This window comes from Aythya marila, assembly GCF_965140915.1.
Source record: "Aythya marila genome assembly, chromosome: 1".
In the NCBI taxonomy this organism is placed as follows: Eukaryota; Metazoa; Chordata; class Aves; order Anseriformes; family Anatidae; genus Aythya; species Aythya marila.
In genome coordinates this window covers 159,765,715-159,777,559 of record NC_139042.1, presented here as the reverse complement: position 1 = coordinate 159,777,559, position 11,845 = coordinate 159,765,715, and positions in this window count along the sequence as shown.

The window sequence follows — 11,845 nt, the reverse complement described above, 5'->3', positions numbered from 1 at the left end:
TGCGGAGCCGGGCGGCGGCGGCGGGGGGCTCGGGGCAGGGCAGGGGGCGAGCCCCGGCAGGCAGCGACAGCGACTGCGACAGCGACAGCCCCGCCGGTGCCTCGGCTCCGTGCCCCTAGTAAATCGTGGAGCCGAGCAGTTTTTTTTTTTTTTTTTTTTTTTTTAATAACGAGGCCACCGAGGAGTTCTCCGAAAGGCTGCCGTGATTTTTCAGCGCGATTCTTGAGGATGTGGGTGAAGAGCGTCGGAGTTAATAATTCGCCTTTTTCTTAGAAATCGCCGCTGAGTTTGGTAGCTGAAGCGATTCCTCTGCAGGGAAAAAAAAAATAATTCTTTGTTAAGTGAACTGGTCAGCGTGGTTTCATCTGCTTGTCGTGTCTGGGTGCTTTCGAATTGAATTTGTTCTGTTTCTGAAAAAAAGGTGGCTTTAAGCACCGACAACAAAGCAGGTTTAAAATGGGGGCTGGAAGGCAAACACGGTCTTTCTTACTTAAGCATTCTCAGAAATGGCTTAAAACAACACAGGTCCTGAAGGTCAGTTTTGTCCTTGTTTTCGTCGGGGCAGTTCAGATAGCCTCGGGTCCGGCTGCCAGTCGCTCCTGTGGAATGCCCACTGGCTTCTCCCCGGGTAGAAGTGAGGAGGGGACAGAACAGGTCTGGGTCCTCTGCAGCTTAGTTAACACTTCTGCTCCCGGTGATGAGAGACCTTGCAAAAAGTCTGATTTACTTTTTTCAAAACTGCATTGGCTTCGTTATGTCCAAAACATTTTTTTTTTTAATGGAATACCGATTTATTTTTATTGCTAAAATCATTCTCCATATGCATGTGCAACTACAAATCTTTTTCTCCAAAATATATAACTTTTCTACAACAGTTCTCAAATTAGGAATCTTCCCTTAAAGTTCACAAATTTATCTCAGAGAAATGCAGTGCGTCTTGTCCCGATCCAGAGCTGCTTTTCGCAGCTGTTGTAGTCCTCTTTTCCTATGTTATTTATTAATGACATTTTTTAACGTGGATAGGATCTCAGGACTTTCTTTGCTTTTGCTGTTTATTCGTCGCTTGAAGTCATAATAATTTGTTTCTGAAACCACAGCTGGCTGCTAGAAAGGCACGGAGAGGAAGACCGTGATTTATGTGGCGAACAAGAAACAAGAACAGGAGAATGCAATAAATGTTTGTTACTTAAAACTTCAGATATTGTTATGAAAAAGGTAGAATAAAAATTAAAGAGGCAGTATATCAGCAGGATCTTTCCTAACTAGGGTTCTGTTAACTTTTCCATGGGAAGTTAATGTCTCTTAAAAATAATACTAGAGGTCTGATAAATTTGCAAGAGTAATGAAATTCAAACCTTAAAAGTGCAAATCGATCTTTAAATGATGCTTTTGGCACCTCGTAAGAGTAGCTCGGGGCAGAGCTGCCTTCATGCTCTGCTCTGAGACTCCCCCGAGCTGCAGAGGCTCGGTGGGAGAAGGGGACGTTTCACTTTTTCTTTCGGCACTGTTAGTTAGCTGCTTTCCTCCTCTGTCTGTGCGAGTCTCTCACACAGCCACAGGGGAGAAGAAAATAATTTTTTAGTGTAAGAAAAGGTGATTAAATTAAATTACTTTTGGGATTATGGGCCACATGTGGTGTATTAAACTACTTTAAGCTACTTTTTAGCTTCTTTGGCATTAGGATGTTTAATACATACTTGCTCTGCCTTTAGTGCTTTACTGGATAAGAAAGCAGAACGGAGCAGGAGAAAGGTGGGAAATAGAGAGAAAAAAGAGAAAAGGAGCAGCAGGGAGATCTCAGGCTCTGAAAACTAAGCTTTCCATCATGTAAACAAAATCAGGTTTTTAATTTACCATGTTACAAACAATAATTCTTCAAATTAGTAATATGTAGTAATATAAAGAGAGAATTACTTTGCATAGACAGGGATTTTAAATTCGTAAGTGCAACTCAAACTGAGTGCTTTATTTATTTCTGGTGGGCATGTTTTGGGGTAGCAGTCCTGGGACAAATACTGACTGGATCTATAGGGATATGAATCTTCTGAGCCAGTTTTCGAGGCATTTCGTCCATCTGCGGATGAAAAGCACAAACTGCAGAAATCTCTGATTTCTTTTCCAGATCCTTTCTACCGCGCACGAGCATTTTGGTTTGGGCAGTGCATCATCCATATAGTAGATATTTAAAATCAAGATTTAGATTAATAGTGAAGAAATGAACATTAAGAATTCTTGAAAACCATAGCAGAATATGTTACATTTGTGACTTTTCTCAAATGTTCACAAAGAGAAAGGGAGGGACGAGTGGGTTTATTTTTCAGTTTTCCTTTAGGCAAAAATCCTTCTCATGACCAAGGAAGGAGGCAGCAGAACTTTCCCAACAGTGTGAAGTCCCTGTTGCTAGAAATGTTTTTCACTTTGTTCCTGAAAAGTATGCCAAATTTACTGGAGAGCTAGCACGCTGATTTATTTATATAATATGACGTGAGTAGAGAAGGGGGTAATGCATTTTTGGCCCGGCTGATTTTGCTGAATTTGCTTTGATTCGCTGAAAAGGCTTAAAGCTGATTTATTGAGCTACCTGAAAGAATAAAAGGGGCCTTTCCTTGCTCTCTGCATCCCTGTGCCCCAAAGATGCTGTGTAGCAAATCCATGACATGCTCTTTGGTCAGATAAAATTTGCTTCAGCTAAAAGGCTCGATATTGCTTATCAAACACGTCTGCTTATTGACCAGAGTTTGACAAGCGTTTACCTGAGCAGATGTAAATGGCAACATGTAACTGCCCTGCCCTGTGGTCACGGTGGTCAGGCAGCACGGCTAGGGGAGCAGGAATATCGAGCCTTTCCCTCCAGCAAATTAGAGCAAGTTAATTGTGGATACACACCACGAACAAAGTCTGCGATGAAAGCCCCTGGAGAATTTCTCAGCCTGCAGCCAGGAGGAAGGTTTGCTTGCTTCACAAAGAGTTCCTAAAACGTAGCAAATAGAGCAGAGAGAAAACAAGTATTTTCACAAATGGGATCACACGGCTCTTTCCAGCTGCCCGAGGAACAGAATGTTTTGATGAAATAAATTATAATGTATACCAAACAATTTTACTCTTAACCAGCTGCCACCTTATTTCCTGCCATTTCTATCCATTCGGATATGAATGCTTTATCTTTCTTAAGAATATACATTTGCCAAAGGAGAATAATCAAAAGTTCAGTGAGTGGTTTCTATGAATCAGTGGTGTTCTAAAAGAAATCCAGCACATGTAATTTACAAGCAAGCCATCAGGAGATAGCACTAAGAGCTGTATGCTGAAATAACATCCAGATTATTTTCTTTCAGAGACGGCTGAGAAAAAGAAGGATCATTTCCTTTGGTTCGGTGGGTAGGTAGATGAACAGCCAGCAGCAAGCCCGAAACTCTGCGAGGTGGCAGTTAAACCCTTCTCCTTATCATTACGTGCTTTATACTTCTTAAAACTTACGGTAGCATCCAGAGGCCTCAGCTGCATCGAGTAAGAAGTTCAGTAGACACATTTAGGATCTTTAATTAAAAACATGTTACATGTAGAGCTTTTAGAGTTTCTCCAATTTACTATTTAAATTTAAAAAAATAATAATTAAAAGAGTAACAAAAATATTTTGGCTTTACTTGTTAAGGAAAACTGGCATGTAGTGGCACAGGGCACTAAGTATAAAAAAGAGGAATTTACACAGTCGTGTTCACCTTACCCTGTGTTAGACCTCCTTCATAAGCAGGTCTGCTCTGTCACGTTGCTGTCCCGTGAATACGCAGTGTCGCCCTGACCAGGATGAGCTAAATATTGCTGGGAGTTACCTGGGGATGAGTTGTAAATATTCGTGCTTTGACAGCATTTTCTTCCCTGTTAGGCTTCCTTTTTATCAACACAATAGGCAAGACGACTGCTAGCAAACACTATGTTGATAGAAGTCATTTTCAACAACTGCTAGGAGAGTATTTGTTGTGAATCTTAAAATATAAATACTTAATACTTAAATATAAATATTTAAAATACTCAGACTACAGACTGTGATGGTGTGACTGTACTATTTGTTTTGCTTGTTTCTTGGCTGAGAAAGTGTGTATATACCTGAGAAAGAATGCATAGGTGTGTACACAGACGCACACCTATGGGTACATGTGTTTGCACTCACCGTCTTTGAAGTTCTGGATGTTTGGAGAAACGTACACCCTCGCCTTTGTTTCAGAAAAACCCCAGAGATAGCACAGCTGAAAGCACTGTGAAATCTTGCATTCTTGTCCTAGCTGCTGCCAGAAAAAACAAGCCTTTTATACTTGAGGAGGCTCGAGATGTTTTCTTGCCAGTTGCGAGTCCTACTTCTCCGAGTAAGAGAGAGGAAGTAATGTCTGTGAAACAAGGTTTTTTTTTTCTTTTTTTTTTTTTTCTGACAGACAGCGTGCAGGCAGCTCTCCTGGGCTCTGCCAATCTGTAAGTAATTAAAGTTCATTCGTTGGCAAGGAGTCATCTCTCGGACTAATAAGGAAAATTAAAATAGGTGGTGCAGGGGCTATCTCCAAAGGAGAGAGTTTTGAGTGCAAAGTAAAATGGGGCTGGAGAAGAAGCTGGGTTATATGCCTCTGAATAAATCTTCTCCCTTCAGAATAAGATTAATTTTAAATCTCTGTTGTAGTTCTTGTATTGAAGATGGTTTAATTCACCCAGAGCTATTTGGCCCTGAGGATGAATTCCTACAATTAAGTGTTTATGATTGAAAGTGCTGCCATGGAAAGCAGACAGATGAATATCATTTCAGGAGTACTGCGAATAATTAAGAGAGTAGTAGAACCTTTTCCTGGGTTCAAGCCACTTTTAAACTTCAGGCTAAGGCTATTGTGGACTTCAGGGTAAGGCCTGATGTGTTGCTACACCTAGGGGTTTGAATAACAAGGTAATCGATGGGGATCAATGTGCTCCTACGATTTTAAACTTCTCACAGTCAGTGAAAATATTCATCCCGTGGTATGTGTGTATGGTGCTCACCTCAAATATGTTTTTCATATCAGTGCATTTAGTGTTAGCATCGGGAAATGGACCTGACCTGCCTCTGATGCTGCTTTTGGCTGGTGACTGAGGCGTCTGCTTTCCCTGCCACCTCACGGGGAGGCTGGGCACGGGAGCATCCCACAGCTGGACCAGGCTGCGAGACCTGCTGGCTGCCAGCTGCCGACTTGTGCCCGTCCTCTGCCTCGGGAAGGCTCCAGGCATCTTGACTGGCATGCTAGGAATCACCTGAAGCACAGGCCAGACGGACAGACCGCCGTTTGGGGGCTCAGCAGCGTTAACAGCAGGCTGCTCTCCCTCCTTGTGGACAGCACATGGGTCCGCAGCTGTCCTCCCCTGGCCGCTGCCTGCCTGTCCCCACAAGGGTTGCCCCTCTGCGAGCAGCTTTGGTGGCCAGAGCGGTGGCAGATAAAATCGGATGGGCTGCTTGAAGCAGTTTCTGTCTCCTCTCACCCTGTACCTGAGCCATCCGTGCTGCCTGCCGGCAGCAGGAATGAGAGATTAACTCTCGCATCTCCCCCCCAGCAGCTCCAGCTCTCAGTGCGAGATGTGGGCACCATCCCCAGCTGTGGTGGGCTCAGTGCTGGGCCCCTGGGGAGAGGACACAGGGGGCTCATTCTGCCCCAGGGCTGGGGGCGAGGGCAGGAGCCCCGCCATCTGACTCCAATCCCATGCCATATGCGACTCGAAGTCCTTAGATGCCCTCTGCTGCCATGTACCAGAATTAACAGATGGCTCTGCGTAACCAGACTCGGGTTTGCGGAGGCTCATTATTATCTCCGTTTTTGTAAACGAACAGGGGAGGGGAAATAAAATCCGGAATTACCACAGAACATGCAAAGCTTTGTCAAGGGTAACCTCGGACTGGGTGTTTCTTCTGCCTTTTGGTGCCACTGTCCTGAACTTTAAAATTTTAGCATTACTTTTAGCTTTCTTTCCAGACCTCACTTCTCTGATAACTGATAGATAAGCAGGTCCCTCGGGGAATTAACTTGGCCCAGAGAGATGCCCGGCAGAGGTTTTCCCTGGCATTTCAGGCCCCATCGTGCTAAATGGAAGGAGGTTGCGAAACCTGCCGCTGTGGTCAGGCTTTGTTGGGGTAGGGGCTAAGGGATGCTTCAGCAATTGGCTGCCTCTTTTGCATGAGACAGGCCAGCACGCAGGAGTCTGCATCTATATGGAACAAGAGTGATGCTTCTGCCCCACATACTTGCCTGTGTTAGGGCAGTTTTTGTGTGCTGGCAGGCACACAGCAATCCCGAATCGAACACAGCGAATCCTGGAGGGAATCCCTCGACAGGCTCCAAGAGTCGAGTGGTTTTGCCGTGCGTGAGCTTTCGCTATGTTTGTTACACCAGCTCCCGTTCCCTCCCCTGAGGAAAACCCAGGCGAGCACTTCTAATTCCCCAGCCTGCTTCCTGACACAGATGTGAGCGAGCGGGTTTGATCTGTATGAAGTCTGCAGCCCCCGTTTGTGCACATTTCTGAAGCTGCCTTACTTCTCCCGAGGCCAGCCTGTTGTGCTGTAGGGGGCTGGCGGCGGCACGCAGGCAGCACAGCGGAGCAGCAGCAGCTCTCCGGCAGGACGGGATGGGATGGGATGGACGGGATGGGATGGGACAGGACAGGATGGGATGGGACAGGATGGGATGGGATGGGACACATGACCGCAGGACCCGCTGCAGGTGGGCGAGGGGACGGGCGAGGGGGACGTGCAGGATCCTCTGTCAGGCTGGCAGAAAGAGAAAGCCAGCGTGCAGCGGCGGGGCGAGCTCTCACGCTACGCTCCCTTTTCCCTCCCGCCCTCCCCTTTTAGCCACCTGGGTGTAGAATATGCTGCCTACATTGTTCAGGAGCTTTCTTTTTTTTTTTTTTTTTTTTTTTTTTTTCTTTTTTCTTTTTCCAGAACACAATCTCAAGCTCACAGAAGTCTGCAGCAAAGTCTTGCTGTGAATGGGGTCTTTGTTCTGTGAGACTGTTTCTGAAGACTCCTGGCTCTCCGTTCGTCTTTGCATACGAGGCTGAAACACAAATTTGTCCAGATGCTTTTGTTTTCAGCACGTTCGCGTCCTCATAACTCCCCCTTTCTCACAGAAGTGCATGAAGCTCTCTGGTAGGTGTGCTGTATGTTGTCACGGTGGCTAACCTGCAAAGCTGTGCTGATTTATACCACCTGACAGCATGCTCCGTAGCATGTATATTTACTAAATCCGTATTTTTCCAATTTCTTCATGCTCTTGCAGTGGCAGTTTTTTTCTATCCATCAGGGAGTGGGATCCTGCATCCAGAGTATGTAAATAACAGCTGTTTCCACTCAATTTGCATTTATATACTTAACACTTCAAAATAGATTATTTCTAGAAGCTTTCACAATCTGGTCACAATTCCTACTTAGTCAGAGGTACTGGGGAGATGTTAATGAATCCCCTCTGGACTAGCTGAGGGAAAAAAAAAGATACAGCAGCAACAATGAAATTCCCCGAACAGGATGGATTGGTTACGCCTCTGATGGTCATACTTCAACAAGGAAAGGAAAGATCTCTTTTCACCTCCTTGGGCACCTTCAGCATCATTTCTAAGCAGGTGACGGTGTGCCAGGTAAGGAGAGAAACTGCCATAACTGTGCTGAACTGGTGGAGCATTTCTAGTGAAATTAATTTATTGTGTGAGTGTAGCCAAAAAGAAAAAATAATGGCAAATCATTTATAGCAAAAAGTTTATTTGCCAGTGTCACAGCTATTTAAATGAATTAACCTATTACATCCTGAGAAGAAAAGCAGCTCTTTAATTTGTTTTGATATGACTACTTTCTTTTGTTGATATTTCACTAGCCCTGAAATGAAAATACAGCATTTTAATTAAAAATTATAAAATGGAGATTTTAAGAAATTAATGTCCATTTATTATTTTTGTCCAGAAAAGTTTGAAAGCCTTTCATCTCTGTATTTTTGCAAATGCCTCAACCTGAACTATTTTGTTAGATTCCTTGGATCCTCTGAATGCTGAGGATTATGGAATATTAATATTTAGTGACTTTCAGTTCATGTAATTTACTCTGATGTGGACTATTGGAAGAGAGATTTGTTCCTAAACCCAGATTTTTCATTTTAATTATTATTATTATTTGTTATAGAAAGGCACTTTTCTGTATCTGTAATTTTGTTTATCCAGAAGAAAAATACTTTTATGTTTACTGCAGTCCCAACTGGGGCATCTCTGGACTGGATCGGATGATGCTGAGGACTCAGTTGTTTGGGGAGAACAACGATTGTGTGTGTGAGTTGTTGCTTTTGCATGTCTCAACAAGCCTGTACCAGAGTCATTTAAACTAAGCAGGAAGAACAAAGACGATCTGAGCTCAGGTTGTCTGTAAAAACAACATGGGTTCCAGCTACTTGGTTTCAGAGGGCATGTTTGTATTTCTAAATTTAAAAAACTTCCTGATGCCAGGAGGACTGACTTATATTCGTGATGGCTGGGGCTAGTTCCCTCTAGAGAGGGCTCCCACTTCCACACCCCTCAGCACTCCTTGGGCTCTCTGTGGTGCCCCCACAGACCCAGCATGTAATTATGATTATTATTTTTTTTTGTGTATCTTTTCAGTTCAAAGTATCTGAAATGATGTGCAACTGTCCTGCAGCCTGCTATAACAGTGCTTTCCTAGAGTGAAAGCAAAGGTACGTATTGCACATTCTGGGATGTGGTTAGGCTTGAGGGTGCACGGCCCACTTGGGTAGCTAGAAGATAGCACAGAGCGGAGTGAAACAAGCCTTGGGACTCTCTCTACGAGGGTGTGTGGCCTTAAAGAGGACTGAAAGAGAACTGGGGAAAAAGGGAGGGTGAGCAGCGGCCCAGAGCTTGACCCGCAGCAGTAAGGACATGCTTAGAGGGGCCCAAGGTATCGGCCTGCTGCACTGTACCTGTACTCTGGTAAAGGAAAGGGAATTTTATAACAATACAAAGTATTCTTGGAAAATGACAAGTGAATTCATGCTTAAAGTCAGGATTAAAAATTACAAAATAACCAAAATTATGAAAAGAGATGTGAACCTTTATAATACTGTATACTAGCATAAACAAATTGTAACATAATTAGATTTCAAGGAAAAAATTTCTCTGCCATTAGTTTATTTTTTAACTGAAAGCCTCGAAGTGTCTTAACTGAAGTAGGAGTTGAAGAGCACTGCTGCAGCACAGCTCTGATCCAGTACAACTCCTACAGATCCTGACCAGAAAAATGTGTGTGTTTTGAAAAGAAACAATACATTAACTTGAACATTTGAGTAATGAGAAAGGCTAGCAGTGTTTAAGAAGCACTAGTCTTTACATGAAACTATAAAGCTCTGCTTTAGTGAGTAGGAAATATGTCTGTACAGCAGGGCTTTGCTTTAATGGTTTAGACTTTTATTTAGGCTTCTATCCTACAGGATAATGGCTTAATAAAGTAGCCTAATCTAACACAGCCACTTTTCATTGTTCATTTAAATTTTCTGTGATACTTACATGGTTAAACTTCTATTAGTTTTGGCAGAAGAGATTACAAAAATCAGCTCGTCCAGAATTCTTTTTCTATGACATCTCATTTTGCTGGTAGAAAGATTCTTTCGTTGTGGAATTGTAAACTTTGGTAGCAGTCAAAACTGGCCTCGTTTAAAATAGTAAATTGGGTCTGATCCAAGACCGTTGTTTCATCTTGACAAGCAATAAAGCTGAGTGTAAGCACAACTATTCTCTGTATTTATTACCTATTTGATTTTCAGAAAGACTAGTTGGCAAAGTTTCTCAGTTCTGTTGGCCATTCCAACCCCCTGTACTGCTTCTAGGTGATGAAAGACTTTGTGATACATTGATTATAATCTCTCACATACATCATGGCACTAAATAAATTGGTATTCCAGGCCAGAGCTGTTGCCCCTCTAGAAGCCACAAAATGCAGTAACAAACCAATTGTGCTCTTTGTTGATGCAGCTCCCACATAGCTCCTACCACCTTTGGGTGTTGAGCAGTGGCTGAGTGGCTGTAGTTACATAAAGTGGAATTGCCATTCTTTGTAAATTGTATTTAAATTTTCAGAGAATTCTGTGCAAATTACCCAGTAAATTATCATTTGTTGTGTTCATTTTTCTGTAACTACCAAGAGGTAACAGTTGGAACCATGAGTGCATTAGAAGAGATGTTATAAAGATAAGCAACTATCTTTTTTCTTCAGTGACTAAATAAAATGAAACAAAACATGCAACGGCTTAACTACCATCTCAGCGTTGGAAGGCTAGTTAGATGTAAGGTGAGAGATAATTTATTGAAATTATCAATAAAATGTGTGTGCATTACTCCACAGAGAAAACAAAAAGCAGAAAGATAAAAGAAATCTGTTGCAGTGAAGGCAAAACACATTACTTCATCTGTTCAGCAAGAGAGAAATGCTTATTCTTTAAAATATTCTGCTGACTTTGCCAACTTTGTATTGCTCTCAGACTTTCCCCCAAACAAAACAAAGCAAAACAACAAACAGTAAACATACTTTTATTTGCCATGATAGAGACATCTAAATCTTCACTAAGCTCCATCCTCCCTTCATAGAAAACAGAAAAAGCACCTCCTGGAAGCAATGTACAGCTTATTCTAGACATTCATTTCAAAATGGGATTAACTGCCTTGTTGAGGTACTGTCTTGTGTGTGTCAATTAACTATAAGGTGAGCCTGCAAAGATTAAATCAGTCTTGGATGTCTAACTGGTTGCTGTCTCAATGTTAAGAGACAGGTCCAGCTCCTATGCGTTGTAGGTACACAAATAATCTGAACTTTGTTCTAGCGAAAGAGAAAAGTCCTGAGAAGGACCTGGGGGTTTTTGTTGATGAGCAGCTCAACGTGAGCCATCAATGTGCACTTGCAGCCCAGAAAGCCAGCCTGGGCTGCATCAAAAGCAGCATGGCCGGCATGTTGAGGGAGGTGACTGTCCCCTTCTGCTCTGGTCTTGTGAGACCCCACCTGCAGTGCTGCATTCAACTCCAGGGCCCCCAGCACAAGAAGGACATGGAGCTGTTAGAGCAAGTCCAGAGGAGGGCCACGAGGCTGATCAGAGGGTTGGATCACCTCTCCTGGGGGGGCAGGCTGAGGGAGTTTGAGTTGTTGAGAAGGCTCCAGGGAGACCTGACAGTGGCCTGCCAGTGCCTAAAGGGCCTACAGGAAAGCTGGGGAGGGAATCTGTGTCAGGGAGTGTAGTGGTAGAGGTAATGGCTTTAAACTGAGAAGGGAGATTAGGATTAGAAATTAGGAAGAAATTTTGTTAGGAAGAAATTCTTCCCTCAGCAGGTGGTGAGGCCCTGGCACAGGCTGCCCAGAGAAGCTGTGGCTGCCCCATCCCTGCAGGTGTTCAAGGCCAGGCTGGATGGGGCCTTGGGCAGCCTGGGCTGGTGGGAGGTGTCCCTGCCCATGGCAGGGGGTTGGCACTGGGTGGGCTTTAATGGCCCTTCCAACCCAAACCATTCCATGAATCTGTGACTGGAACAATGGCTTATAGTCAATTTATTATACTGTAGTGTTAAAGCAAAACGTGCACCCTCCATCACAGAAGACGGTAGCCTACAGCTACTAAATGTCTTTGTTATGTAGCCTTGTGCTCTTTGGGGGAACAGAATGAGCATGTGAGAAATTAGAGCAGCTCGCATGCTAAAATTCACAAAGACTGGAATAACCAAGAAACAGCATTGACTTTAAACAGAAATTACTATTAATAATGCAGCAGATACAGCAGTGATTCAGTCATGGTACAGCAGAAGGTAGAGATGTCAGGTGAAATTCAGGCCT